Raw genomic sequence first — 27,999 nt, forward strand, 5'->3', positions numbered from 1 at the left:
AAGCCTCAAACTTTTTTTAAATATCTACAAAATATATTGAGATTCACAGTTTCTGTAGAAATTTATATGAAGAACAAAGTCCACTATACCAACACCCAATGTTCCGGAAAGGAGCAAGACAAACCCTAAAGTTTGCAACTTCTATACCCAGTGGTCAAAATACAGTATCCGGTTCGCAAGTGCGCTAGGGCCGCGAGTTAGTAAAGACAAAGTGGATAAGGAAAAAAGAGATGGCAGTGTACTGATATAGAATTCCAACACTGGACTCCATGTAGGTTTGGAACTCGGAGTATCCAATATAAGGCCATACAGAAAGCATGACAAGGCTAAGGCAAGCTGCAGCCCATCCACATGCCAGAAGCTTGTTGGATGCAGCATAAGCAAAGCCATCACCTTCTTGTGCTAGCGTAGGGGGGTATGAGTATGGCTCCACATAGACCTTGCTAGCAACCCAATTAGAAACCATGACCCTCACCAACCCCAAGAGTGCCAAGGGCTTAGAAATGTTGGGCAAAAACGCTATGGTCTGTGATGAGATTGAACTGCCATAATCCCTTGGTAAGCTGCAATTATGCTTAGAAGACCTTGTGAGCTAACAACACCAGAAATCTCAAGCCTTTTGATCGAGAGATTCTCAATTGTTTCTGCTACGATATAAGGGGTAGGGGGCCTGAAAGGGTGGGCTTCATAATTGATTAAAGCTAGCTGCCTTTCATCCCAGCTTTTGGCCATCAAACGGTAGGCCAGTAGCGCCAGCAAAGGTTCACAGGGTTGAAGTATCTTAACAGCCATGACATTTTTGCAGGAAAACTAGCTCCTACGAGTACAGTGTCCACCTCTCCCGCCAAGACCTGGGTTGAGAAAACTGCCAAGAAGGAGTGGAGTGCACCCTCCAGCAGAAGCGAATTGCCTGCATTCCGGCATTGCGGCGGTGACACAGTCTGAGTAAAGCTTCTTCGCTTAATCTTTGCTGGCAAGCCCCCTACTACAAATACATATATTTATATTTAATTTTATATAAGACGAATATTCAACGATCCCACAATTTAAGATCGTCTTGACCACGTTATTTAGATTGCCCAACAACCCCTCACTTTAGTCTTTCTGGTCGCGGTGCTTGTTGAAAACTAACGATGATGCTCAAAAGTAATCCTTTGAAATTAGACAAATATGTAATATTTCTTTCCCTTCAACATAAAGGCAATGCTAAATGTCAACCGGAAAAAAATACATAAAATTTGAGTTTTTTGAGGATTGGTCTTCCGTAGAAAACAAGTTGCCAAGTTCCCATTACACATGACTTCCTCCTCGTAGTGATCGATTTATGTTGAATATTTGTACACCATCAAATCTGGAGGGGTTCACCTAAAAACATATAAGTATAGCACATGAGTTCAAATGAACCAATTTTTTAAACAAACCATTGAAATAGGGGTCATTTTATTCATGTAGAATTCATAGGTAAGGGGTTTTTTAAATACCCCTTCAAAAAGTCAACTGCTAACCAAAAGTTTAACAAAGGTCTCATTATTCAAAGTTCAACCTCACACACGATATTAATACCGACTATATGTGTATGTATGTATGTGTGTGTGTGTGTGTGTGTGTGTACATGTACACACACACACACACACACACACACACATTGTTAGCATTTTTCTTCTATGTGTTTTTCATCATTCAATAATGTAAAATGAGCATTTTAAGGTGAGTCTAGAGGTGAATATGACCTACATTTAGCTCTAAACGATGTGTGCATGCGTGTGCTAGTTTGGAATAATAGGTTTGGGCATACATTGGGCAAGGTGAAGATGTCTAAGGTTCATTTTGAGTTCTAGCAATATATGAAAGTAGAGTGAGATTGTTAAAAAAGAGGGTTTTACTAGCCTACTATGCACAATGTATAACAATGGTGTAAGAGTTATGAGAAATGTCAGATATTTGGTGTAAGAAAGCTAGTAGGTAGGCCTTTGCACCCAATGATTTGGGAAATTCTACAGCTTGGTGGGCCATTTGAGAAGTGGGGATTGGTCCCCTACACATTCTATGAGATGATCCTCATGGTAAAGAGAGGGTTTTGATTCCCGACCTAAGAAAATGCTTCGCTGAAGTCTAGACCCACCTCTCGAAATGAGGTAGACGTCTAGACCCACGTCATGTTCTGTGTATCCATGTTCTGTGTATCCATGTTATTGTTTACATATTCTAAATTTTCTATACTAAAAACTTTCCCTTTCTATTTTTTTTTCTCACCCAAAATCTCATAAAGTGATCTTGAACCTTGACTTTCATTCAAAGCATGAATAATCTTGAGTCTCGACTTTCATTAAAAGCATAAATAACAAGGAAAAAATCAATTGTGCCGATTAATTCCAATATACTAGGAATTTCTCTTTTCCCATCTCAATGATGGAATTCCAAATGTCATAGGAATTATTCTTTTAACATTAAAAATGAATTACTAGAAATTCCTCTTTTGCTAATTACTATTTATGCATAAACATAAAAATCAAATTTTTCATGATTATAATGAGAATCATTCAATTAATCTAGGATGATTAATCCTAGAATATGGTAGGAAGTCCTCTTTTCATATTATGAATGAAAATGATTTATGTGTTAATTTTTTGAGAAATTTTACCATAGCTCCGCTGCTATTACTGATAATTCTCAAATAATTTGAAAGCATAAAGTTTAGTAATATCCTTATGATTAGAATAACCACCACTAATTGGATCATTATCCATTTATGGATTGATTCTTAATTTTACCATATATTTAATAGCATAAAAGTATTAAAAAGCCATTATTTTGGCCTCCAATTAGACAAGTATAGAAATTACTTTTAGATTAGAGAAATGCTTCATGAGAAGCTTCATTCGAATTGAGAATAGATCATATGAATGACCATTCTTTGGGGGAGGGAGAGAAATGCTTAAAAACCATTATAAATTAAGCATAAATAGAGATTTATGTATTTTTTCATTACAATACGTTAAAGAACTTCAATAGTATTCAAAAGCCATTCAAATTAATGTTTCTCAGGCTTGAGAGGGGTCGAGAAGAGAAACATTTGGAGATTTAAGAAAAAGAAGACAATAATCCACACTTTACCTTCTAAATTACTTGATTCTTTGATCACACTAGAGGACCCCAACCAATCAATTGGTTTGGTATGTTGATGAAGTCTCCAATGAAGATTGAAGAGAGAGAGAAGCTCCAATCTCTTCAATTTGTAGAGGATTTTTAGAGGATATTAGAAAATATCATTATTTTAGTATAATACTAGCATGGTATAGTTCTCCTATTTTTTTTAACAAAGGGCTAAGGATCTATTTATAGGTGAGGAAGGCCTCTAACCAAGTCCAATTAGTTTCTAGAATTTTCCAGGTTCAGTTTGGCTGAATTTGGACAAGATTTGGACCTACTTTGGCTCCCTTTTGATTTGGTTTGATCTAGGAGAGAGGAGAGATAAAAATATCACAACATTTTTGAGTTTAAAACTCCACCACACATGTGAAATAGGCGCCTCCTTGAAGAGCCCCCTTCTCCTTACCAAGGTGTCAAAATTGATTCATTATACTCAAAATATCTCATTTTTTTAGTGATACTCATAGTTTTTTTACTAATAAACCTTGTCCTTAGTCAACTCTTCATCTTATGTGAGCATTTACGTGGTTTTTCTTTTGTTCTTCAATTTATCTCCTCCCTACATTTGGATTTATCTTATTGGTCCATAGGAACCTTAATTGGAGCATAATTCAAAAATTTTTGAAAATCTGGACCCTTAGGCTAAGGTCCTTTTTACCTATTTTCAATTAATTCCAATTGCACATTGGAAAGTTCTTTTTGCTATTTCATGTGAAACCATTTTAGGCACACTAGGAGAATTTTTATATCCAAAAATATCTCAATTTTAGACTATCTCTCTCTAGATATTTTCTCTCTCTAGGTCAAAACAGGGTAAAACAGAATCTTTCTTTTATTTCAAAGAGGGGAATAATTACAAGATAAGAAGGGGAGGTTCTTACACCTGTACACCTTAAAAGCTAGAGGGAGGAATCTTACATCCTAGATCATACACACTGTGTCAATAGGTTTGAGACGAGCCATGTCAATGGATGTAGGATCTATCTACTTTAAGGATATGTACCTACATACATAGTAATTATGTGTAGTATTTACCAATACATAAATTGTGAGCGCATGAGAATTATAAACAAGTAATATAACTTAGTGAATTGGAGAGATTCATAACTCACCAAGCTTCCCATTTTGTAAATAGACTCTCTCACCTTCTTGTCTCCACAACCAACTATAGCAACTGTGGAAGAATAAACTATGTATAGAAAAAAATGGAAGTTATTATATGAGCTTACCAATTTTAGTACCAGAAAGAGAAAATGAATAAGCGAATATTTATATACCTATAATATCTTGTGCCAATCATGTGTCTTGAGGCCATATAATTGTTCCTCTCCTTTCTTTTTGGTCTTTGTGAAGGCACCCTTCAATGAATGCATTACTCTCGTTGGTGTACAAAAAGAGGCAATTACACTTTTCACCTTATTTGTACTCCTTCTTGGTTACCCATGGTCCCTTTGGTAGGACTATTTTTCCACTCTCACTTTCAATTGGCGTTTGACCCATTTCTATAGTTGGATTTGTACCATAGACACTCACATCTGTTGTATCTACTCCACTACGGTTTAGTTTGGAAATGACATCGCATGGCACCTCTGCTCTTGATAGATGGCACAGGCAAGTGAGGCAGAAGATGGTGGTATGTGTAGTGTACCGACTATACCTATTTCTTCAGCAATTACAAATTCTGCAGAGCCTAGCCCGGTTAGTGCGGATGTGGGCGGTGTCTCGGAGTGAAGACTGGTGGAGTATCCCCATGGCTCGCTATCCTCTGAGCCTCCCTTGATTCAACATTCAGTGGCATAGGCATAACAATACTAAGCAAGGCCATAGTCCGTTTTCTTCCCCTGCACTGTGAACTGCTGCCTGTGTGAGTGGTGCCACTAGAAACTATGTCGATGATTTGCCAAAAACAAATTGAGCCCAAAAAAAGAAACTTACACAAATGTAAAAATGCAATCATCATTGGCAAAAAAACCCCACCCACCACCCCATTAGGAATTTCCAATAGACAACTAGCCTCTTTATTCATTAACTAGCTTTTCTTATTTCTTCCGGAGGAACAAAGACCATTGAATGTCATTAAACATCAAAGCCATCGCCACAAAGCTTGTTCATTCTCCCCACACAAAGTTCTTCAACGCGATCAAGAGGATGTGATCGCCATCAAGAAGGGGGGAATGTTAATCCAATTCTGGGATTAACAAGAGCTACCACCATTATCTTACATCAAGGGGTCATGGCAGATATACCAAAGGGTCATACATTCAAGATATGAAGCAATAGTGTCCAAAGCTACAACTTGGACGGGTGCTCGTAATGGTGTGACAGAGTATTCATGGCAATTCCCGCTTCAAGAGCGTGTGGGAGCAAGTTAGGATGAAGTCCTAAGTGATGTACTTCATGGATATATTATGCCAAGTAGTCATTGTAATAGCATTAGGCCTCTTAGGAGCCTAAAGTGCCCGGTCGGCCACCATAGTTTAAGTGAGTGTGAACACTTATGGCCATGTATATAAGTGAATTTCTCTCATAATACAACATACTCTCCCATTGTGCAATTGAGTCTTGATCTTGCTTATCCTCTTGCTAATCTCTCTCCCTAATGCATTCTAGTGAGTGTGTGTGAGTGAAGTGAGGTGAGAGGAAGGACAAGGACCCATAGTGCAATGTGACAATGTGACAACGCTCACGGGAGATGCAGTGGAATTGCTTCTCAAGGAGTTGTAGAGGTTGGAGACCTCAAGGGTTACGAGCTCGGCCATTGGAAAGATCGTCACAAAAGTTACGGTTCACTAGGTAATCTCTTTTTGGATGTGTTTCAAGGTAATCTCTTTTTGGATGGAGGCTTAAGGTGATCCATAACAAATGTTTCTGTGTTTAAGAAGCCTTTCCCTTCTCATTGTTTGTTGTTTTCTTCTTTGAAGATAACCCAAATTTCAATGGAGACACTTTGGGAAGTCCTTTCTTTTTCAATGGCTTCTTTACCGTCATAGGTGGGATTGATGGTGGTGGTGGTGAATCTGAATCTGTGGAAAGATCCGCATGATTGTCGAGCAATAATCTAATTGCCTTTTCTCTCACCCACCACATGTATGTTTTTGTATAACATGAAGTTGTGAATTGTAAAAAATTATGACAAAAATCTTAGTATATATTAGTAGGATATGAAAGTTTGACAATATTTAAATTTTTCACAACTCTTTTTGATGTGTCTATTGAAAATACTCTCAACTACTCTTTTTGATATGTCTACTGGAAATTTTGATTGCATGTATGTGCAACCACTCTTCATTGACATTAGATTCCATCAGTTTGTAATGCAACTTATAGCAATGGTAGTCGTTGTTTAGACTTTTAACTAAAGCTTTCTTACAAACTTAAAAGTTATCATTTGTATTATTATAACTTACATGCAAAATAAAAAATTGATGTGGAGTTTTATTGATGTTTTTAATGAGCTTATTATGTGTTTAGATGCCTTGCAAAATAACAAACCACATGTTTTATTCAATCTAATACAAATTGAATCTTAAACACAATCTCTATTAAAATTAAAAACTCACAATTTGGCTTCTCCATGCATACTAAGCATGGAATTCAAGAAACATGTCTTTCTTTTCTTGATATCAATTATAATTACACTCCAATGGCTCCTACAAAATAGAGAAAAGAAATTTTTTTTGATAGAGATGTATAGAAGGACATAAAACAAAGTAAAACATATTTAAAATAAAATACTTACTTTTCATTATAAGGTACAATTACATATTGCACCTTTTCAAAGTTTCATCTCCTCAACCATTCTTCAGCCTACTAAAATTGGTGCTTGTTTCTCTTACAGAAAGAGAGACTATAGGGTCTAAAAAAAATATGATAATAGGTCTCCCGGGGTAGGGTGGCCAAAAGAAGCCTACAAAAACAAATCGAGGATAAATTAGGCATTTATCTTTAAAAAACAAATTAGTAGTAGATAAATTTTCAAAAAAATAGCTTACATACTTGAGAGATATAAAGACCACAACATCATTTATTTCTCATTTTCTCTCTAACACCATATATGTATCTGAAGGTGCTATATAAAGATACTCTGAACCATCAACAAAATCTCACCTGAAGAAGAAGTTATCCAAGTACCTTGTTTAAATACTAAAGATTCTTCTCCTCAAGCTCCATCAGCTCATCTCCCATCATTGTGTCTTCATCAATCCTCCTTTCTTCCTTAGAAGACATATGTTCTTTTCCCTTCTCACTCTTTGCTTGATCTTTAGTCCTAGTATTCCTATCATACATAACATCCTGAATCTTAATACCTACATCCTTAGGTTTTCTAGATGGTGGGACATTTAAGATATTGAATGCCCTAGAGGCACTCAATGAGGATGCAATAACTTCTCAAATCTGTATCTCATAAGCCTACAAGTGTGCATGTCCTTGTCCATAAGAGTGACCCTATGCACATGGGTAGAACAAATGTAACTATCAATAAAAAAGTCTACAATGAAGTCTTCTACAGGCTCTTAAAGGGCACATACTGCATTGTCTGTCCATCTCATTCAAAGCTTCCAATTATCACAAATCTGTCTCACAACACTCATGAAGGTAAGCTTGGGTATGAGTAGTGTGACATGTTTCTGGGCTTCATATGCTGGTTGATTATTTTTTTCAGCTTTTGCTTTGATAATTTTTCTCTTCACTTGCTACTTTCTCTACCAACCCTAGACTTGTTCCAACCTCCTTGCTATTTTCTTTGTTCTAGCCATCTATGGATTGTCAATTAAACACAAAAAGAATATATGACTTCATATAAAAACCTCCTTCATTTGGATTCAGACATTCAAAATGAAAGGGCAGAACAAGAACATGATATGCACATAATATATGTTTAATTTATTTAAAATGGAAAGATCATTCCCATGTACTAGCAAACTAACTGGTTAGAGACAAGTGTGGGCTCATGGGAGAAACAAGCAATAATTGTTCAACACACAATGTAATGGAAAGAGGACGAAGTTAGGATGAACCAATAACACACTGTGTCTTATATCACGCCATCTTTCTACGCCTTTTATTTCATTCCCCAGGATGGCGGTGAAGGTGGTGTTTCGGCTAAAGTATGGTGTGCTGCACTTGTTGCTGGGGACGATCCAAAACAAAATAAGCATCATAGGGATCAAAGATAAAATGGCCAACATTTACATCATGCTCATGTCCTACTACTACACCACAACCAACACTAGCAACAATGGTTCAATACGCAATGTAATGGAAAGACGACACTAGTAGGAAGTCCTGATAACACACAGTGTCTTATATCGCACCATCTTTATACGCCTTTTATTTCATTTCATGATACTCTCATCACCTCAAAGACCAATACAAATGGGACAGATGCTTTTGTAGCTTGTTGAAAACCCAAAACCTTAACTTGATCTAGAAATTTTTGTTGTAAATGTGATTCCACAACGAACTACTAACTTGTCATATTATTATAGAAAGGTGATTTAATTTTATTCACCATGGTAGAAGCCTCAACTTTTTCCTCTACGTAATAATTATTAACCAATAGATTGAGACTCGATTTATTCATAAAATGATAAAAAAGCTTTCTCATTCTTCGTTACTCCAACTACATCTAAAAAACTTTTTCTTGTTTGAAGGCTGCACGTGGTGAGAAAGGCCCATGCTATGTTATAAAAATGCGTGCGTAGCTAGAAGATCTTGAGTGTGATATCATATTATAAAACAAAGTAAGGAAAGCAACAAAAACAAGGAAATCACATAATATATGTTTAATTTATTTCAAATGGAAAGATCATTCCCATGTACTCGCAAACTAACTGGTTAGAGACCGATGTGGGCTCATGGGAGAAACAAGCAACAATGGTTCAACACGCAATGTAATGGAAAGATGATGCAATTAGGATGAACCAATAACACACTGTGTCTTATATCATGCCATCTTTCTATGCCTTTTATTTCATTCCCCAGGATGGCAGTGAAGGTGGTGCTTCGGCTAAAGTATGGTGTGCTGCACTTGTTGCTGGGGATGATCCAAAAAAAAATAGGCATCCTAGGGATCAAAGATAAAATGGCCAACATTTACATCATGCTCATGTCCTACTACTACATCACAACCAACACTAGCAACAATGGTTCAATACGCAATGTAATGGAAAGATGACACTAGTAGGAAGACCTGATAACACACAATGTCTTATATCGCACCATCTTTATACGCCTTTTATTTCATTTCATAATACTCTCATCACCTCAAAGACCAATAGAAATGGGACAGATGCTTTTGTAGCTTGTTGAAAACCCAAAACCTTAACTTGATCTAGAAATTTTTGTTTTAAATGTGATTCCACAAAACGAACTACTAACTTGCTGATAGGTTGGACTCTCACTGTAGTCTTATCCATCATATTATTATAGAAAGGTGATTCAACTTGCCATTGTAGAGGCTTTAACTTTTTCTTCTACGTAATAATTATTAAGCAATAGATTGAGACTTGATTTATTGATTAAATGATAAAAAAGCTTTCTCATTCTTCGTTACTCCAGCTACATCTAAAAAACTTTTTCTTGTTTGAAGGCTACACGTGGTGAGAAAGGCCCATGCTATGTTACAAAAACGCATGCGTAGCTAGAAGATCTTGAGTGTGACATCACATTATAAAACAAAGTAAGGAAGGCGACAAAAACAAGGAAAGCAACAAAAATAAGGAAAGTAACAAAAACAAGGAAAGCATACCTTTTGCCCTGATGGAAGAACAACACGTAGGTGGAGGTATGATGTCTCAAATATATTGAAATCATGCTGTAATTCTAGCGAGACATGTGTAGGTGAAGAGCAATAAAAGAGGGTCTTGGTGGTAGTTTGAAGGCCAATGAGGAGCTGTTGTAGGTGAAGAACAAGTACGGGTTAAAAAAAAAAAGAAAAAGTGCAAAGAGAGGTCGGTGCTCCTCGTCTTTCCATGTACTAGTAGAAAAAAAAATTAAAATAATCCATGCTTATTTATAGAGCATGCCGATTAGGCCACATGGCAACACATACTACAAAATGGTACAACGACTCATGTGGCCATGTGCATTCAAACGTACTAGAGTAAATGCACCGTGTATCCACACATGCAACAGCTAGACACATGCCACTCACACGTGTGACCACACGTCGACATGTGGATTCCCACCTGTGGGTATTTCACATGTGTTTAAGTCGCACGTGTTAACATAGGTGGCATGGCTACGTGTGGCATCCATATATCATTGCCATATGGCCTCATGGCCTTATATATATCGAGTTAATTTTTAAAAAATAAATTTTTTACCTCCTAACCCTTTGAGATACCTGAGCTTCCTTGAGTTGCCCCCCTTGGCCCACTGAGCTACCCTTTTCCCCTTACCCCAAGTACCCCACCATAGAAAAACAAAGCGGATCCCTTGCTCTAGTTCCCCCATCGTAGAAAATAAAGCAATGACATTGATCTGTTTTTGAATTGGATTTCACATTTTGCAGTGTGTTTCCAACCTTCCATTTTGCACTGTGTTTCCAACCTTCCATATCTACCTTCCATTTTGCACTGTGTTTCCAACCTTCCATATCTACCTCCTAGTCCACACAATTTCTACTTAGTTGTCCCACCTGTCCCTCAGCTACACCCAAGAGTATTTTTGTGTCCCTTAGGCTACCCCATCACTGGTAGAAAAGCAATTCAAAGAGGGGAAACTTGGTCAATTGGATTGCAGTAATCACGCTATCTTTCCAACATTTCTCTAAGCTAATGAGAAGGCTTAGCTTCTATTGTGTGCCCCTAAGATGCACCCTTCCATGGTTATTTAGAGGTGTTGTAGGCTGGATCCAAAAATCATTGCATAGAGATGGGATCAAGTTATGAAGTTGTTCCTATGACAAAGGAAACACTAGCAGAGAGACTTTTTGACTTCCTGTAGCTTGCAGGTGTAGAAGATTTATTTGAATGCTATAGGGAATGCTTCAATGTAAGATTTGAAATGAGTTTAGTGATTACAAAGAAGAAATGCAAGCTTTCTTTGCATTGATAGATGATAGTGACATTCATATTGAAGGTGTGAGGCTTGATCATCTTAGCATATTGTCACAGACATCTTAAGGCCAGATTGCAGAAAAAGTATGACATACTTCCCTAACCATGTGAAAGTCACTATGGAGCATTGCAGATTACATAGTAGGAAATGCAGGTTTCTTCAGCATCATGCAGGTTTCTTCAGCATCATGTGGCTTTCCTTTTCTATCTACATGAAAAATTGGAAATTGAGGATGTTGAAAAGAGTAGTCTTGAAGGTTTTAGTATCCAGTCTGTAGCATTTCTAGGGTACATTCAAAATCAAGAAGAAATGCATAATGTAGAAATGGTTGTGGATATAGATCAAGAAGAAATAATGAGCAGGGATTTTTATGCTATAGATTTAAAGAAAATTTAATTCTTCCAGAGGAAAAGGATTTTTATATTGTAGATTTTTAAGAAAGTTTAATTCTTCCAGAGGAAAAGGATTTTTCTATAAAGGTTTCATAGAAGGAGATCCTTCTCCCATGCCTACCATACTTCCCACTAAAGGACAATAAGAGTTTTGTACTCCTAACATATATCCAAAAGCTCTTGAATATAAGGGGAGGAATATTGTCTTGGTTTAATAGTAGATGGATGTCAAGTGGTATCAGAGTTTTTAGATCCAAGTGCCACTGATGAATTTTCAGTTCTTAATATAGAAGCATGTGGCACTTTCATTGGTGCACCTAAGGCTATAGAAATGTGCATAAGAAAGTTTGAAGAATAGGAAAACAATCTTCCCACAGAAGAAGAATTTTTGGCTATTCAAGAAAGCATGGGAATCTTTAATATGTGAAGGGAGAAACCAAAGATTCCATGCTCAAAAGTGGAGAAACCATAGATTCCATGCTCAAAAGGAGAGAATCCTCCACAAGGTTCAATTGACTTGTGGGAGGATAGGCGACTTTTTGACAGCTGATGACGATGAGAACTATAAGATTCCTCCCTCCAGCATTTGAGATGTAAAGATGTAAGAACCTCCCCTTCAGTCTCTTGTAATCATCTCCCCCTCAGAAATGGAAAAAGATCTTGTTTGTTGGTCTAGAGAGAGGTAATAGAATTTTGAGATATTTTTGGATATAAAGTTATCCCTTTTATTTAAGATGAATTCCCCTGAAATAGAAGTTCAAAAAGAGTTTTCTAATATGCATTAGAAATTAATGGAATATGTGCATTAGAAGTTAATTGAATATGTGCATTAGACACCTTAGCCTAAGGGTCCACCTTTTCAAAAAAACTTGGATTAAGGTCCAAAGAGTGTTCTAAAGGGCCAATAAGATTAATCCAAGTGTTTGAATGAGAAAAATGCAAAGAGAAAAAGAAAATCCCCCCAAAAATAAGTAAATTCTCACATAAGATGAAGAGTTCACTAGAGTACTGGGTTTATTAGTAAAAAAATTTAGGATTTTTTAGTTAAAAAATGGAATTTTTGACACCTCAAGATGGGGAGAAGGGTTCATGAATGAGGTGCCTAAAATCTCATGATTACTCTAATTTTTAATCAAAAAATGAGATTTTTCCTCTCTCCTCCTTCAAACCAGATCGAAAAAGTGACCCTAACTTGTCTAAAATGGATCAAACTGAAGCTGGAAGCCTCTAGACTCTGGTTGGGTGGACTTGGTTGGTGGCCTCCCTCACCTATAAATAGACCCCAAATACTTTGTATTTTCATATTGGAGTAACTCTATGCTAGTGTAATTTTTAGTTTAGTGTATTTCTTTTATCCCTCTTCATTGGGCCTCCATTAAGAAGCTTTGGGGCTTCACTAAACCTCTTCTTCTCTTGAAGACTACACTTTTCCCTTCTTGGTGCCCAAGCCTTTTTCTTGGGGGCTACTCAATTCTAGCAAGGTAAAGAATCAAGCAAACCAAGGGTAAGCCTAAAACAATGAAGTTTATGCTCTCTTTTAATGTTAATCTTCTTCCTAATCTCCCTAATGCTTGGGAAGCATTTTATTTTATGATTTTTCTCTAAAAATATTTTTGTATATAATCAAATATAATTTAACTTTTAATAGGGCAGGAGGCAAAGTATAACTTTCTAAATCAACCAATTACTTTACAAAAGGATTCTACCTCATGTGGATGGCATGTTATTACCAATGTGTGGAAATTTCTTTTGTCTAAGTATACTAAGATTGATAGAGTAGTGTAGGTTACTTATGTCAAACTAAACCCACTATTTTTGCGTTAAATCTTTACCCAATTTTTAAACTTATATTCTATAGTTCCAAGTTTTTAAATCTGAGAAATTGTCTTAATTTGGCAGACCCTTGGTTCTCAAGAATTTTGGATGTGGAGTGTTTGTGCAAGAGTAATAAATATTATTTTGAATAATTCAATTACTCCTAGAGATCTAGACTCTCCACTCCAAAGTCAGGCCTCTCCATCTAAGAAGAAGAAGAAAATGCATGTATATTCACCACCACTAAATAATTTTATGTTTAAGCAAGGAACTCTATATAAAGAAACCAAGGGTGCTCCTCAACAACAAGGCACTCCTAAAAGAGGTACTAAACCACAAAGTACCTCAAAGAAAAGTGGTTTTTATCAAGAAGCCACCTAAGAGTCCTCAAGTGGGCGCCAAGAAGGGTGTTGGAAAGAAAGCTAAGAAGGAACTCAAGTTTGTAGAGGTAAGAATAACTAGAAGCAGTCAAAGGAAAAGAAGGTCATAGAGACAAAGGAAAAGAAGGACATGGAGACAGAGGAGGAGACAAATCCAGAGGAGATGAAGGAGACAAAACTAGAGGAGACAAAATAGAAATCTTCATTCCTCCCTATTTATCATTGTAAATATTTGGAAATTTTCTTCTAATTTAATCATCTTATTTTTAAAGACTGAGAAATCCTCTTCTCATTTTATCATGTTTTGTACTCATAAAACATTTGATATTAGAAACAAGCTTTAATTTCAGACCTTTAATTTCAGACATTTAATTTTTCAAGGTTCTTAACATGGTGAGTTTGTAATGGGCTGACTATGGTTTTGAGATATTGTGCTACAATTGCCTTCAAATGTCATCTTGTGACTCGAGTATATCTCTAAAAGGAAAATATTGTAACTCTAAAAGTACTTCATTAAAAAAACTCCAAATATTGTAATTCTAAAAGGACTTCATAAAAAAACTCCAATCACAAGACAAAACTTTTCATTAATGAATTACATTAGTAAATTTATAAAATTGGTTTGAGTGGAGAAGGAAAATATTATAATTCTAAAGGGACTTCATAAAAAAAATCTAAAGCTTTCTTATTAAGTTATGCTTATACCATCAGCATCTACCAAGGTCTTTGACTCCATTCGCATTCGAATCTTTCTATTCTTCACTTTGAACTATGCCCTACTTATACCCTCAATTCCCATGATATTAAGGTGCTTGAGTACTCAAGCTTCTCCCATGATATTAAGGTGCTCCCTAATATTTATGAGGCTCCAATGCTTGCTTGCACTTACGATTTCCACCACACCATTGGGCAACCTAACGCATATTTCAAGAGGCAAAATAACTTGTTCATCCACTTGCCAATGGAGCCCAACTACTATTTTTCTTCATCCACCACTCGTAATAAAAGCAGATGTATAAGGTAGAACGAGCTTTAAGATACCAAAATGCAACACTGGACTCTAAAAGACCATATTAGGGAGTTTGGAAAAATTTCAACTCCCATTTTGCAAGACCAAAAAGATGGGGGCATGGTGAACCTTTTTAAACTTTTCTCAAAACTACCTCATCTAACATACCATTGGAAAGCTCTTGAAGAGTAGGTTCTAAATCCATATTCTTTGACAAATTTGGAATTGATATGCTGAAGATACACTAAAAGTATATTAAAAAGAAAATTCCCAAAGTAATGGGATTTTCCCAAACTCCCTAATATGGTCTTCTAATATATTGCACTTTAATGTATCATCCTTATGCTCCCCCTCTACAATATCATCTAGTAATTTCTTGCACACAAACATGGAAGGTGTTTGTGGGAAAGTAAATTGATTGAACATCTTAGCAAAAAGATGAATTAGGCATACCCAGTTGAGACCCACAAATCAAGATGGCTTTGCAGCTTCAAAGATCCTTGTATGTCATAAAGCATCTTTAATTTCATCACCATAATTGGCCAAGCATCAGGGATTGGCCAAGCATCAGGGATTGGCCATACAATAGAAGAGAGGGGAGGAGATGTGATGATCTCTAGCTTACCAAACCCACCATCATGTTGAGACTCAAGCTCAATGACAGCTGTGCCAGCTGCATTATGTGCTGGCGTGTTAAGTAGTAGCATGTGTGAGACATAAATGACCGCATCCAGCTGGTCATAGTTGTGTGGATAGTAGCTAGGGTTAGTAGTGTGTGGACACAACACAAGTAGTGTGTTGTAGCTTTTATATTATGGCTTTATGCATTATGTGAGATGGGACATGGCTTCCCTCTAAGGCTAGGGTTTGAGTAATACATTAGGGTTTGCTCATGTGTGTTGATTCCCTCTCCCTCTACTTGTTTTTCATCATGGTACTAGAGCTTGGTGCTCTCTGTTAGGGTTTATGAGGAGTGAGTGAGAGAAGAGGGAGAAGAAGCTCTGAAGAAACGCTGTGGAGCTTGCCATTGGAGCTGTGAAGCTTGGAGCACACCAATTTTCACCAAATCTGAGAGCTTGGCCTACCGGGTAAGGAAAACTAAACATCCTTGAGTGGATTGCAGGTGCAAAATCACAAACAATATCAGATTTGAGTTGCCCAAAACCAAGAAAAATTCTGTTTTGCAAGCCCTCCATTGAAGCTTAATAGTGGTGAATGTATGTTGCAAATGGTTGCAAATCTGGCAAAGGTTCATGTATCTGGCAATGGGAATGTGTTGGCAACTCATGTGCAAACCCTAGAGTGATTCTAGAGCAAGTGTGCATCTGCATTGAAGTGATTGGAAAAATTTGGTTTTGAAGCCCTCGCAAAACTGTGAATAGATGCTCATTTTGATGTAATTGGAGCCGGTTTTTTTCAAAAATCACAAGGTTGATGGCTTGGGTGCATGCCTAGGGGTGTTGGAAACTCCTACATACCATCATTAGCCACAGATAACTTCTTAATTTCCCCTAATTACGGGCGGCACAGCTTGGAGGCTAAAACAGAGCAGGTTTTTACCTTTTTGCTTGCTTGAGGTCCAACTATACGGCCTGGTTGATTGATTCCTTCCACAATTTTCTTAGCAGTATTGTGATACACATAAAGGAGAAGGATGCTATGTGTTTTTTTGAAGCAATTATGCATTTGGGAGCCAATTATGAGCTGATTAAGAGTGCTGTTAATTGTGATTAGTGAAACATAGGGTCATTAATCGACTAATTACTCACTCAAGTTTGACAATTGGTCTAATTCCTTTTACATGGAGTTAGTAGACATCATTGCTAAGCTAATGAATGCCTGGTCCCTCAATTTGGACATGAATTGAGAAAATTAGAGCACTTTTTCTACTAGTTTTTCTCAAAATAAAAAAGGGGATTTGATATTTTTGGTATGTATACACCTTGGTTGGTGTTAATATGCAACATTGAGCTTGTTCGGGTGTAAATGCAAGTTTTCCACAGTTGATTGAACCACTATATTGTAGTTTGAAGCATTTGGAAGCCTTGAAAAGTGCACCAAAACATGGTATTTTGGATTGCGTATGCTAGCTCAATTTGAATGCACTCAGTGTGATTTTCTACATCAACAGTGAAGTTGGTTGAGTACTTTGGATTATCTGGGACACTTATTAGAGTGTGGTTGAGCTGAGGAAGGATCATTTATAGGATTGGACATGTGTAAAAGATGCATTTGCATTGAGCAAATATGTGAGACAACCCAGTACTACTGATTGTGGGTGAGAAGTTGGATAGAAAGAACTTCCAGGCATGGAAGTACAAGATCAAAAGCTTTCTAAAAGTAAAAGGATTTTGGAACCTTATTTTACAGGTGCGGAGCCAGAGCCGGTAGATCTACCCCGACAACCTACACAAAAACAAGTTGTAGCTCATAAACAATGGTCAGAGAGAGCATACAAAGTTTTGCATTACTTGTCTATATGCATCTCGGATGCTATACTCATACATATACATGATGTTGAGAATCCCAAGGATGCATGGGATACTTTGGTAAGCTGTTTGATCAGATACTAGTGCTCGTAAGTCTCAAGTGAGACAACAGATTCACAATGTGAAGCAGAAAGGAAGGAGTATTCATGATTATGTACAAGAGATTAAGAAGTATGCAGATGCATTGGCAACTATCAATGCCCCCATGCCTGATGATGATTTGGTAGACATTGCCTTGCATGGTCTTGGGAAGGAGTACAAGTCTTTTGATACATCTATCTCTGTTAGGAGTATAGGTTTACCAGATTTTGATGAGTTGGTTTCACTCTTGCTTGTTGAGGAAATAAAACTCAGTGGCCCTTTTCATGATGCATCTACTAGCCATGATGATCATGGCAGGAATCAGGCTTCCTATTCACAAAGGGGATTTAGATGCAGGGGGGATTTTCATCACACAAGGTCATGGTGTTGGTCGTGTATGGCAAGATAGGTCACCACAATAGAATTTTCAGCCTTCATATGGTGGTCACCACAATAGAATTTTCAGCCTTCATATGGCAAGATAGGTCACCACAATAGAATTTTCAGCCTTCATAGAGGTGGTCGTGGATATACACCTCAAAGAGGTAGAGGTAATTCTCATGTGGAAGAGGATGTTGGCAAGGCCAACAAGCATCTATCCAAAATGTGGAATGCCATTATTGTGGAAAGTTTGGTCATATGGCTCAAGACTATTACCACAAACAGAATGATTTGAGAGGGGGTAGAGCACAACATGGTGGAAATTATGCAAATAGTGAAAATTTTGGAGCACAACATGGTGGAAATTATGCAAATAGTGAAGATTTTGCATCAAGCAGTCATGATGGTAGTGCAAATCACTTGTTTGCCATGAAACATGTTCATTGTTGCCAAAGGCAAGAAAGAAGGCAAGTTATTCAAATTGGATGCTGGGATTCCTTAGTTGAAATTGGCTATGTTCTCTAAAAACCAAAATGTGGTACAAGACATTGAAATGTGGCATAAAAGGATTGGACACATGAACATACAAAATTTAAAGAACATCCAGGAAAGAGGCATTGTTGGTGGGCTACCTAGATTCAAGTATGATGCGAGTATGCATGTATGTGATGCTTGCCACTTTGGAAAGCAAGCAAGGTTGCCATTTTGTAAAGAAGGCAACATGAGTAGCAGGCCACTTGAGATTGTTCATAGTGATGTATGGGATCGTGCACAAAACCCACCCGTTAAGGGCAGCATGTACTATGTGACATTCATTGAAGATTTCAGCAGAATGACATGGATTTGCTTTCTTAAAGAGAAGAGTGAAGTGTTGGGAAAGTTTATAGACTTCAAAGATTTTGTAGAGAAGTAGTATGGCTACTGGATAAAATGTTTGAGGACAGATGGAGGTGGTGAATACACCTCACATGCCTTTGAGAACTTCTTGAGAAAGAATGGCATAAGAAGGCAGCTAACTTGCAGGTACATACCTCAACAAAATGGTGTTGCTGAGAGGAAAAATAGAGTCATTGGTGATGTGTCTAGGGAAATGCTCAATGAAAAGAGCATGCCAGACTATTATTGGGCTTGGGTATCAAGGCATGCTTGGGTATAAATAAGCGCCCTCACAAACCGAGAAACACGCCTTAATGTATGCTTTCTCTAGTTTGTAAGCCTTCCTTAGCCATCATCTCCCTTTACTCTCTTGTACATTGAGTCACAAGTTTTTTCATTCTCAGTCTAGAGCTTTTTCTACCATCATAATATATGATTATTGAGATCATTGTGTCCATTTATCTTGTTATTCTCTTGACAAGTTTTTTTTTACGGCCTCTGTTAACACAACTGTTAAGATTACCACCTCGTATAAGTCCAAGTTAACCTCTCTTATCTGCAAATAGCTTTATGGTATCAGAGCTGCGGCCTTCCGATCCTCTCGTCATTAATCCTTATTGCTTTCCTTGATTATCAGAGCTTGTTAATCTCTCTTTAAACATTCTTATTATAGTCTGTAGTATTGATCACCATTCGCCCATCTGTATTGGAGTAATAGAGTATCTGTTTCTCACAGTATAAGGTGCTACTTTTCTTGAAGCCTATTCCATCATCGTTAAGTCGCTAAGCATAGCCAGCGGGCACCGCGTCAGACGTTCAGGCATTTGGACCTTGAAGCACTGCAAGAAGTTTGCATGCAAACACTGATCGAGCACAGAAAACTCCTCTCTTACCTTGATCAATGGCAATGTTATCTCTCACCAAGTCTATCTCTAAGAGGTTTAGAATCGAGTCAAGCAATATAGTAACCTCTTCTTCACTTTCTATCTTAGACGATGCTACACATCCTAAGTGGAGCATTCCTAAGATTCCCCCAAAAGCCCGTATGATCTAGATAGAAAGTTCAAACTCAAGTCTTCTACCAAATTCTCTATTTCTAAGTCTACCTGACATAGGGTTTGGTTATAACAAAACTCATTACCTCTACCCATAGAGAAGATGATCTCAAGAATGCCTTAGAACTAGGATACAATTATGTACATCTAGACGTCATCTGTATAGGCACCATTCCACTATATAGAAAGTGAAAAGATGCAGGGGGGAAGAGAGCTTGAGCTCTTGCAAGCACACACACACACTCACAAAACCCTAATAGAGAACACATAAGGTGAGAGGCTAAAAATCTTCTTCTTCTCTACTCTACACTCAACACACCATATACAAGATAAGAGTACACCCAATATGAAAAAACCCGACTAAATGAGCTGGCACTATAACTATGCCAGTCTCTAGAATAGCTGTCACACAGCCTGTCATCCCACTGGCCGCATATCTCCCATGATCTCACCAACCATGCCAGTGGTGTAAGTGTGGGGCCTATCCCCCAGGCGGGTCATCAGTGTCCATCGCCTCACTAGATGAGCTCGATATCTCAACACTCCCCCTCGAGCTCAACTCCATCTCATGTACACCAAGCGAAGCCCTGAATCTGCGGAGCTTCTCTGTACCCAATGCTTTGGTGAAGATGTCAGCTACCTGATCCTCTGTGCTGACATAAACAAGGTCAAGATCTCCTGCCAAGACCTTCTCTCTGACAAAGTGGTAGTGGACCTCTATGTGCTTCGTACGAGCATGAAAGACTGGGTTCCTGGCCAACTGTATACTACTAATGTTGTCACAGAAAATGACAACTTGTCTATCCACTGATAGACCCAAATCTGCAAGTAGCTTTCTCAACCAAGCTACCTCACATGCTGCCATAGCAGCTCCTCTGTACTTGGCCTCTGTACTCGATAGAGAAACCGTAGGTTTCTTCTTGCTGCTCCAAGTCACAGCAGCACTCCCCAGAGAAAACATGAATCCACTGGTAGATCTTCTATCTGAGATACTACCAGCCCATTCAGCATCTGTGTACCCATGTACACATATCTCTGTCCCAGTCTCATAGAATAGTCCACAATGCAAAGTAGACTTCACATACCTCAGTATGCGTCTCACTGCATCCAAATGCGGTTTCCGTGGAACCTGCATAAACTGACTCACCAACCCAACAGCATAGCTCAAATCTGGTCTGGTGATCATCATGTAGATCAAACTTCCTACTATGTGCCTGTACATAGTAGGGTCCTCCAAGATCTCTCCTGAATCTGCACTCAACTTGCCATTCTGATCTAATGGCACAGAAATAGGCTTACAGCCTGTCATACCATACTTGGACAACATGTCCAAGCCATACTGTCTCTGCAGTAATCCAATACCATGTGGTGACCTAATCACCTCAATGCCCAAGAAATATCTGAGCTCCCCTAGATCCTTCATCTCAAACTTCTGTCTTAGCAAGATCTTTACATCAAAGATCTCTACATCATGGTCCCCCGTAATGATCAAGTCATCTACATAGATGACAACAAGAACAACTCCTCTATCACCATGTCTCACATACAATGAGAAATCCAATAGTGACAAGATATTCAGAAATCTTGTCAGACCATGCTCTTGGTGCTTGCTTTAAGCCATACAAGGCTTTCTTCAACCTGCAAACATGCTCGGGGTGACCCACATCCTCATAACCAGGTGGCTGCAACATATACACCTCTTCTTGCAAATCCCCATGCAAGAATGCATTCTTTACACCCATCTGATGTAAAGACCATTGCTTTGACGCAGCCACTGCTATCACAACTCTCACCGTTGCCATCTTGGCAACTGGGCTGAAAGTTTCCTCATAATCAATCCCATATGTCTGTGCATATCCTTTGGCTACCAATCTATCCTTGTACCTGTTTATGCTTCCATCACTGTTATGTTTAACTTTGTACACCCACTTGCATCCAATGGCTTTCTTGCCTTCTGGCAATTGCACTAAATCCCAAGTTTCATTTCCATATAGTGCATCCATCTCCTCATCCATAGCTTTCTCCCAACACACATTTCCAACAGCCTCATCAATGCATGTGGCTCTACAACCTGTACAACCTTTGCCATATATGCATAGTGATGTGCCACATAGCCATCATATGTAAATCTCTGCACAGGGTTCTTCACTCTCCCTGATCTTCGTAGCTTTTCATTCATGGCTTCCATAGCCTTCTTTACACCAGGTGTTCTCATAGATGGGATCCCAAGCTCCTCATCAAGGCTCATATCTGAGCCACTAGACTCTCCATGAACATGAGAATGCCCTACAGAAATGTCAGGCATACCAAGGGGCTCAACCACTTTCTCTTTTCCTTTAAGTGATGTAGTAATCACATTTGCAGGACTGGTATTATGACGTAGCCTGCCACTCCATGGTCTATCAACAAACCCACTAGATGAGGACTCTCCTGGTCCAATCAAAGACTGTGATTGCTGACCTGCATTCTGTGCAACCACACTTCCACTCACATCAGCCCCAACAGCTTCTTTTTCAGCAGCATACCAGCTGCTCATCTCATCAAAGACAACATCCCTGCTTACCCTCAACTCACGTGTAGCAGGGTTATAACACCTGTATCCCTTTTGCTCAAGGGAGTATCCAATAAACACACATTTTTCAGCTTTTGGATCCAGCTTAGTTCTCAGCTCATCTGGCACATGCACATATGCAATGCATCCAAAGACTTTCAGATGAGACAAATCTGGTTTTCTGCCAGTAAACCTCTCCTCTGGAGTTACATCATGTATGGCTGTAGTTGGAGTCTTGTTCATGATGTATACTGTTGTAGAAACAGCCTCAGCCCAATAGCAATGCGGCATATTCTTCTCTTCCATCAATGCTCGCGCAATCTCAGCAATGTGCCTGTTTTTCCGCTCAGCAACTCCATTTTGCTGCGGAGTGTATCTGCATGTAAACTGTCTTCGAATACCATTCTTCTTCAAAAATTCAGAGAACTCATTAGAGAAGTACTCTCCCCCTCCATCTGACCTTAGGCACTTTACATATTTTCCTATTTGCTTTTCAACCAAAACTCTGAAATTTTGAAAGTGAGTGAACACCTCACTCTTCTCCTTCATGAAATATACCCACACTTTCCTTGTGTGGTCATCAATGAAAGTCACATAATACCTACAGCCTCCCATAGATATGGTCTTCGTAGGACCCCATACATCTGAATGCACAATATCTAGTGCATTTCTGCTCACATATCTGTTACGTGGAAACACATGCTTTGTTTGCTTCCCAAATTGGCATGCTTCACATATTTTCTGCATACCTTCCACTTTAAATTTTGGCAGCCCTGTCACAATTCCTTTTGTCTACATAGACTTCAATCTCTGCACATTTACATGTCCAATTCTTTTATGCCATATGTCTGTGTCTGCAACAACTCCTGAACCATTTGCAAACATCGCAGCACTCATTTCAGGCATGTCTACATTCAATGTAAACATTCTGCCCACTCTGTTGCCTTTTGCAACCAACCTGTACTTGTCTTTGAAATCTTCAACATAACAACCATCAGGGTTAAACCGAACCTGCAAACCCTACTCAATCAGGGTTAAACCGAACCTGCAAACCCTACTCAATCATCTGGCGGCCAACTGAAACCAGATTCTTTGTTATGTTCGAAACGTGAAGTACATCTGCAAGGTACTTCACTTTGCCATCCTGCATAGACAATGGCACATCTCCAACATGGGCAATTGGATGAGCAGTGTCATCCCCTGTTTCCACAAAACCTGGTCTTTCCGGGTTTTTCATCTCCTTGAACCACTCCCCATGACTCGTCATGTGGTTCGAAGCGCCTAAATCCACATACCATACATTATGTTTTTGTGCTGCATCAACATTTTCAGACATGGCATTCACGACATGCTGCATAACAAACAACCTTTCATTATCCTCATTATTTCTGCTTGAGGAGGATGCATAGTTGTTTTGCTGCACTTTCCCATTTTGCATGTCAGCCTGCTTCTTATAACATTCTGCCTCCACATGTCCAGGCTTACCACAATAATAGCATTCACGTGCATCATTATACTGCCTTTGCCAATTTCCATGGCCTCTTTGACTCCCCTTGTCTCTGAATTTGCCTCTTCCACCTACGTGTTGTTGTTGTTGTTGATTCTGGGACTGTTGTTACTGCTGCTCTACTGGCCATAATTCTGATTACCTGTTCGGCCACCTCCTTGACCACGTCCACGGCCTCCTCTACCTCGTCCTCTTCCTGAACTCGTATAGAAGGCCTGTTGCTCTGAACTGTTTTTGCTTTGTGAAGACTGTTGGTCTTCACCCAAGTTCTTCTCTTCGATAATCAGCAGACACCAAATCTATAAAGTTGGGAATGTTTTCCCGAGTCTGAATAGACGTCTTAAATGCCTTGTATTGTGGCCCGAGACCACGTAGACAGACCTCCACCTTATCATCATCATCTACTGACACACCAATAGATGCAAGGGATTCCACAATACCCTTTATCTTCAACACACCAATAGATGCAAGGGATTCCACAATACCCTTTATCTTCAACGCATAGTCATTCACAGACATGCTCTTTTTCTCCACAGTATGAAGTTCATTCTTCAACTGTATCTTACGTACCTTGGTATTTGTTTCATAAAGCTTTACCAAGGTGTCCCACGCCTCCTTGGGAGACTTGGCATCCTGAATATGCCCAATCATGGTGTCCTGTATACTAATGGAGAGCCAATACATAACCTTCCTGGCTCCTTGGTTCCAGTCTTTAAACTCTTTCACATCTGCAGGCAGCAGTCAGATTTATATCCGGTATCTCCGGTGCCTCTTCATGCTCACCTTCTATGTAGTCCCAATAGCCTTTTCCCATCAGGCAATTCGTCAACCTGAACCTCCAAGCATGGAAGTTATTCTTGTCAAGCTTCTCAGCCACAATCTGAGTTATCCCATCATTTGACATCTTGCCAAACACACAATTTTACCAGAAACTGCACTCTGGTTTTTCTGCATAAACTGCTGTATTTTCTGCACAGCGGTACTGTAGTACTCTCAAATGTCACCAACAGTGACTTCAATGTGCATACATATACCCAATGGAAACTGTAGACCTCTTTGCAGCACCCATAGTGTCTGCACAGTCAATCTGTCTTCTTGCAGTTCTTAAAACAGAGTTCTGCAGAGAATCGATGACTTACCCACAGTGCTCGAAATCGCCTGCTTTCTGAAAAACAGAGGTCCAGACGCGCCCGAAACGCGTTTTCGGCCCAAAAATTTTAGTTCAATAGGACTGTATAGATGCCCTATAGCTTTACTCCCACGAAGAAAGCTCCTCAATCAGAGACCGTTTGCCGGTGCCTCCCGTAGAGCTCCCGACAAGGGTGTAGTCGCCAACACAATAGGGAAGAGTAGTTGAAGCTCTTACCCTCGTACCGCTTCCTGTGGTTCTCTTGCTTGCAGCTCAGCCCTTAGCACAAACCAAGCTCTGATACCATGAAAAGATGCAGGGGGGAAGAGAGCTTGAGCTCTTGCAAGCACACACACACACTCACAAAACCCTAATAGAGAACACACAAGGTGAGAGGCTGAAAATCTTCTTCTTCTCTACTCTACACTCAACACACCATATACAAGATAAGAGTACATCCAATATGAAAGGTACTCAACCAATATATACACGGGTTCTCTATAGTGTGAACCCGACTAAATGAGCTGGCGCTATAACTATGCCAGTCTCTAGAATAGCTGTCACACAGCCTGTCATCCCACTGGCCGCATATCTCCCATGATCTCACCAACCATGCCAGTGGTGTAAGTGTGGGGCCTCTCCCCCAGGCGGGTCATCATCAGTGTCCATCGCCTCACTAGATGAGCTCGATATCTCAACAGAAAGGGTATGCCTGTTAGGCTTCTAGTTTCTCTTATGGGCACAAGAGTTAAAGATATGCAGAAGTCTATAATTGCTACTTGGGACACTCCCCTCTCTAAAGGACCCTCATTCTCTACAGTCTGTCCACACTATCTTCTATCCCTCACAGATTCTTACTATCTTAAATCCCTTATAAGCATGGTAATCCTTGACAGAGAAGACTTCATGAATTTCACAGAAACTGTGTCTGTGTAGTGGAGAATGTGCAACAAATATGTGAATATTGGAATGCCAAAGCATATAGCAGAGAAGGAGAAGAAGAAGATTGGATACATGAACACCCATCAAGATCCAGATCAAAGCATGATAGTATTCATGAAGCTAGATGAAAGATCTAGCAGTATTAGAAGATTGCTAAGGAATGGACCTTAGACACAGAGAAGCTATCCAAAGAACTCCCTTATCTAATGAGGTTGCAGATCAGAAAAGAATCCCTTGAAGCTTCAACCAGCAAGTCTCTTCTTGTATCTACAAATGTCAAACCTAGGTCAAAAGAAGAAAAGTTGAGGCAGCTTGAAGATTTGTCTCAAAAACTTGGGACAATGAGGCTTGATCTTTGTGATCACCCCCAAACTATCACCAATGGATATACAAAGCTTTGCACAACTTGTGGATGCATGGTGGTTAGAGAAAAATGTAGAGTATCTATGATGAGTACACCTGTTGCACTGGTAGACAACAAGGTGACACCAAAAATCTATTCCCCAGCCCAGATGTCACCATAGTCACTGACCACAAAGGCAGGAAGCAAGGATACCTATGGGTATATGCAATATATGGAGACCAACCAACCAATCAAGCAGTAAACACATGTCTCTCTATTTCAAACTAGCACTCCAAGGCTCTTTTTGCATTAAATGAAAGGGCAATATAGAACATGCAAGCTATCACAAAAGACTCAGCCAAATCAAGTCAAGGATGCTTTTCAAACACATTGAAGTGAAGAATTCACTTTGCAAAAAACTTTGCAAGGTTAAATAAGATCCTTAAAGAGAAAAATCCTTAGCAAACATATGAGCCATCTTCTCCATCCCACAAATCCTCGCTCAATGTAGAAATGGTGGCGACAATACACTAGCCTTACAGGGAAGATGACATTCGGCAACAAAAGGCCAACATCAAAGCTGCAGAAGAAAAATGGGAGAATGTTATGGATATGTTCCAAAAGATGAAGCTTTCTAGGACGATCTAAAGAGAATGTGGGGGAGAGGGAGAGCTTCAAACTCTAGAAAGCAAATACACACACACACAAGAGAGAGCAAGACACAAGAGAGAGATGGATAGCTGAATTTTCTTCTATCTTCTTCTCTACTCAACCAACATAACATAAAGATAAGAGTACACATTATATGGGTTAGTACTCAACTACTACAACATACAAGGATCGGTCCATAGTGTGAACCCAAATAAATGAGCCCGCGTTATAACTATGCAAGTCTCTAGTAATCCAAAATGGTTGTCGAACAACCTGTCATCCCACTGACCACATATCACCCATAATCTCACCAACCATGCCAGTGGTGTAGATGCGGAAGCTATCACCTAGGCGGGTCATCTCAATGTCTGCCGCCGTAGCACTAGTTGAGATCGATATCTCAACACTCCCCCTCGAGCTCAACTCCACACACTGCACTCCAAGTAAGCTCCTAAACCTGTGGAGCTACTCTGTGCCCAATGCCTTTGTGAAGATGTCAGCCCCACTGATCTTCTGTGTGCTGACATATACCAGATCTACATCTCCTACTGCTAGAACCTTCTCCCTCACAAAGTGATAATGCACCTCAATGTGCTTCGTTCTAGCATGATATACTAGGTTATTGACCAACTGTATGTTTCTCATGTTCACTATAAATAACAACTTCCCTATCCCCACGGGCTCTCCCATGTCACGAAGTAGCTTTTGAAACCAAGCTACCTCACAAGCTACCATAACAGCACCTTTGTACTCTGCCTCTGTACTCGATAAGGCAATTGTTGACTGCTTCTTATTGCTCCAACTCATAGCATCACTCCCAAATGAGAACATAAAACCACTGGTAGATCTTCTATCTGCAATACTACCAGCCCAATCAACATCTATGTACCCATGCAATTGTATCTCTGTACCAGCCTCATAGAAAAGTTCATAATCAACTGTGGACTTTATGTACCTGAGGATCTGTCTAGCCGCATCCTAGGGGCCTGCATAAACTGACTCACAAGTCCAATAGCATAGCTCAAGTCTATCCTTATAATGGTCATGTAGATCAAACTACCCACTATGTGCCTACATGTCGTGGGGTCCTCTGAAAGCTCACCTGTGTCTGCAGAAAGCTTTGTGTTCTGCTCCAATGGCACTGAAATAGGTTTATAGCCTGTTATATCGTACTTGGACAACAT

General features: G+C 39.1%; 1 pseudogene; it reads right to left on the bottom strand.

Annotated features, from left to right (window-relative positions):
- Positions 1-24: 24 nt before the first annotated feature.
- On the bottom strand, positions 25-27,999 carry LOC147636506 (uncharacterized; annotated as a pseudogene).

Source organism: Cibotium barometz, chromosome 8 (assembly GCF_041138505.1).
Source record: "Cibotium barometz isolate CiBa-2024 chromosome 8, ASM4113850v1, whole genome shotgun sequence".
Taxonomy (NCBI): domain Eukaryota; kingdom Viridiplantae; phylum Streptophyta; class Polypodiopsida; order Cyatheales; family Cibotiaceae; genus Cibotium; species Cibotium barometz.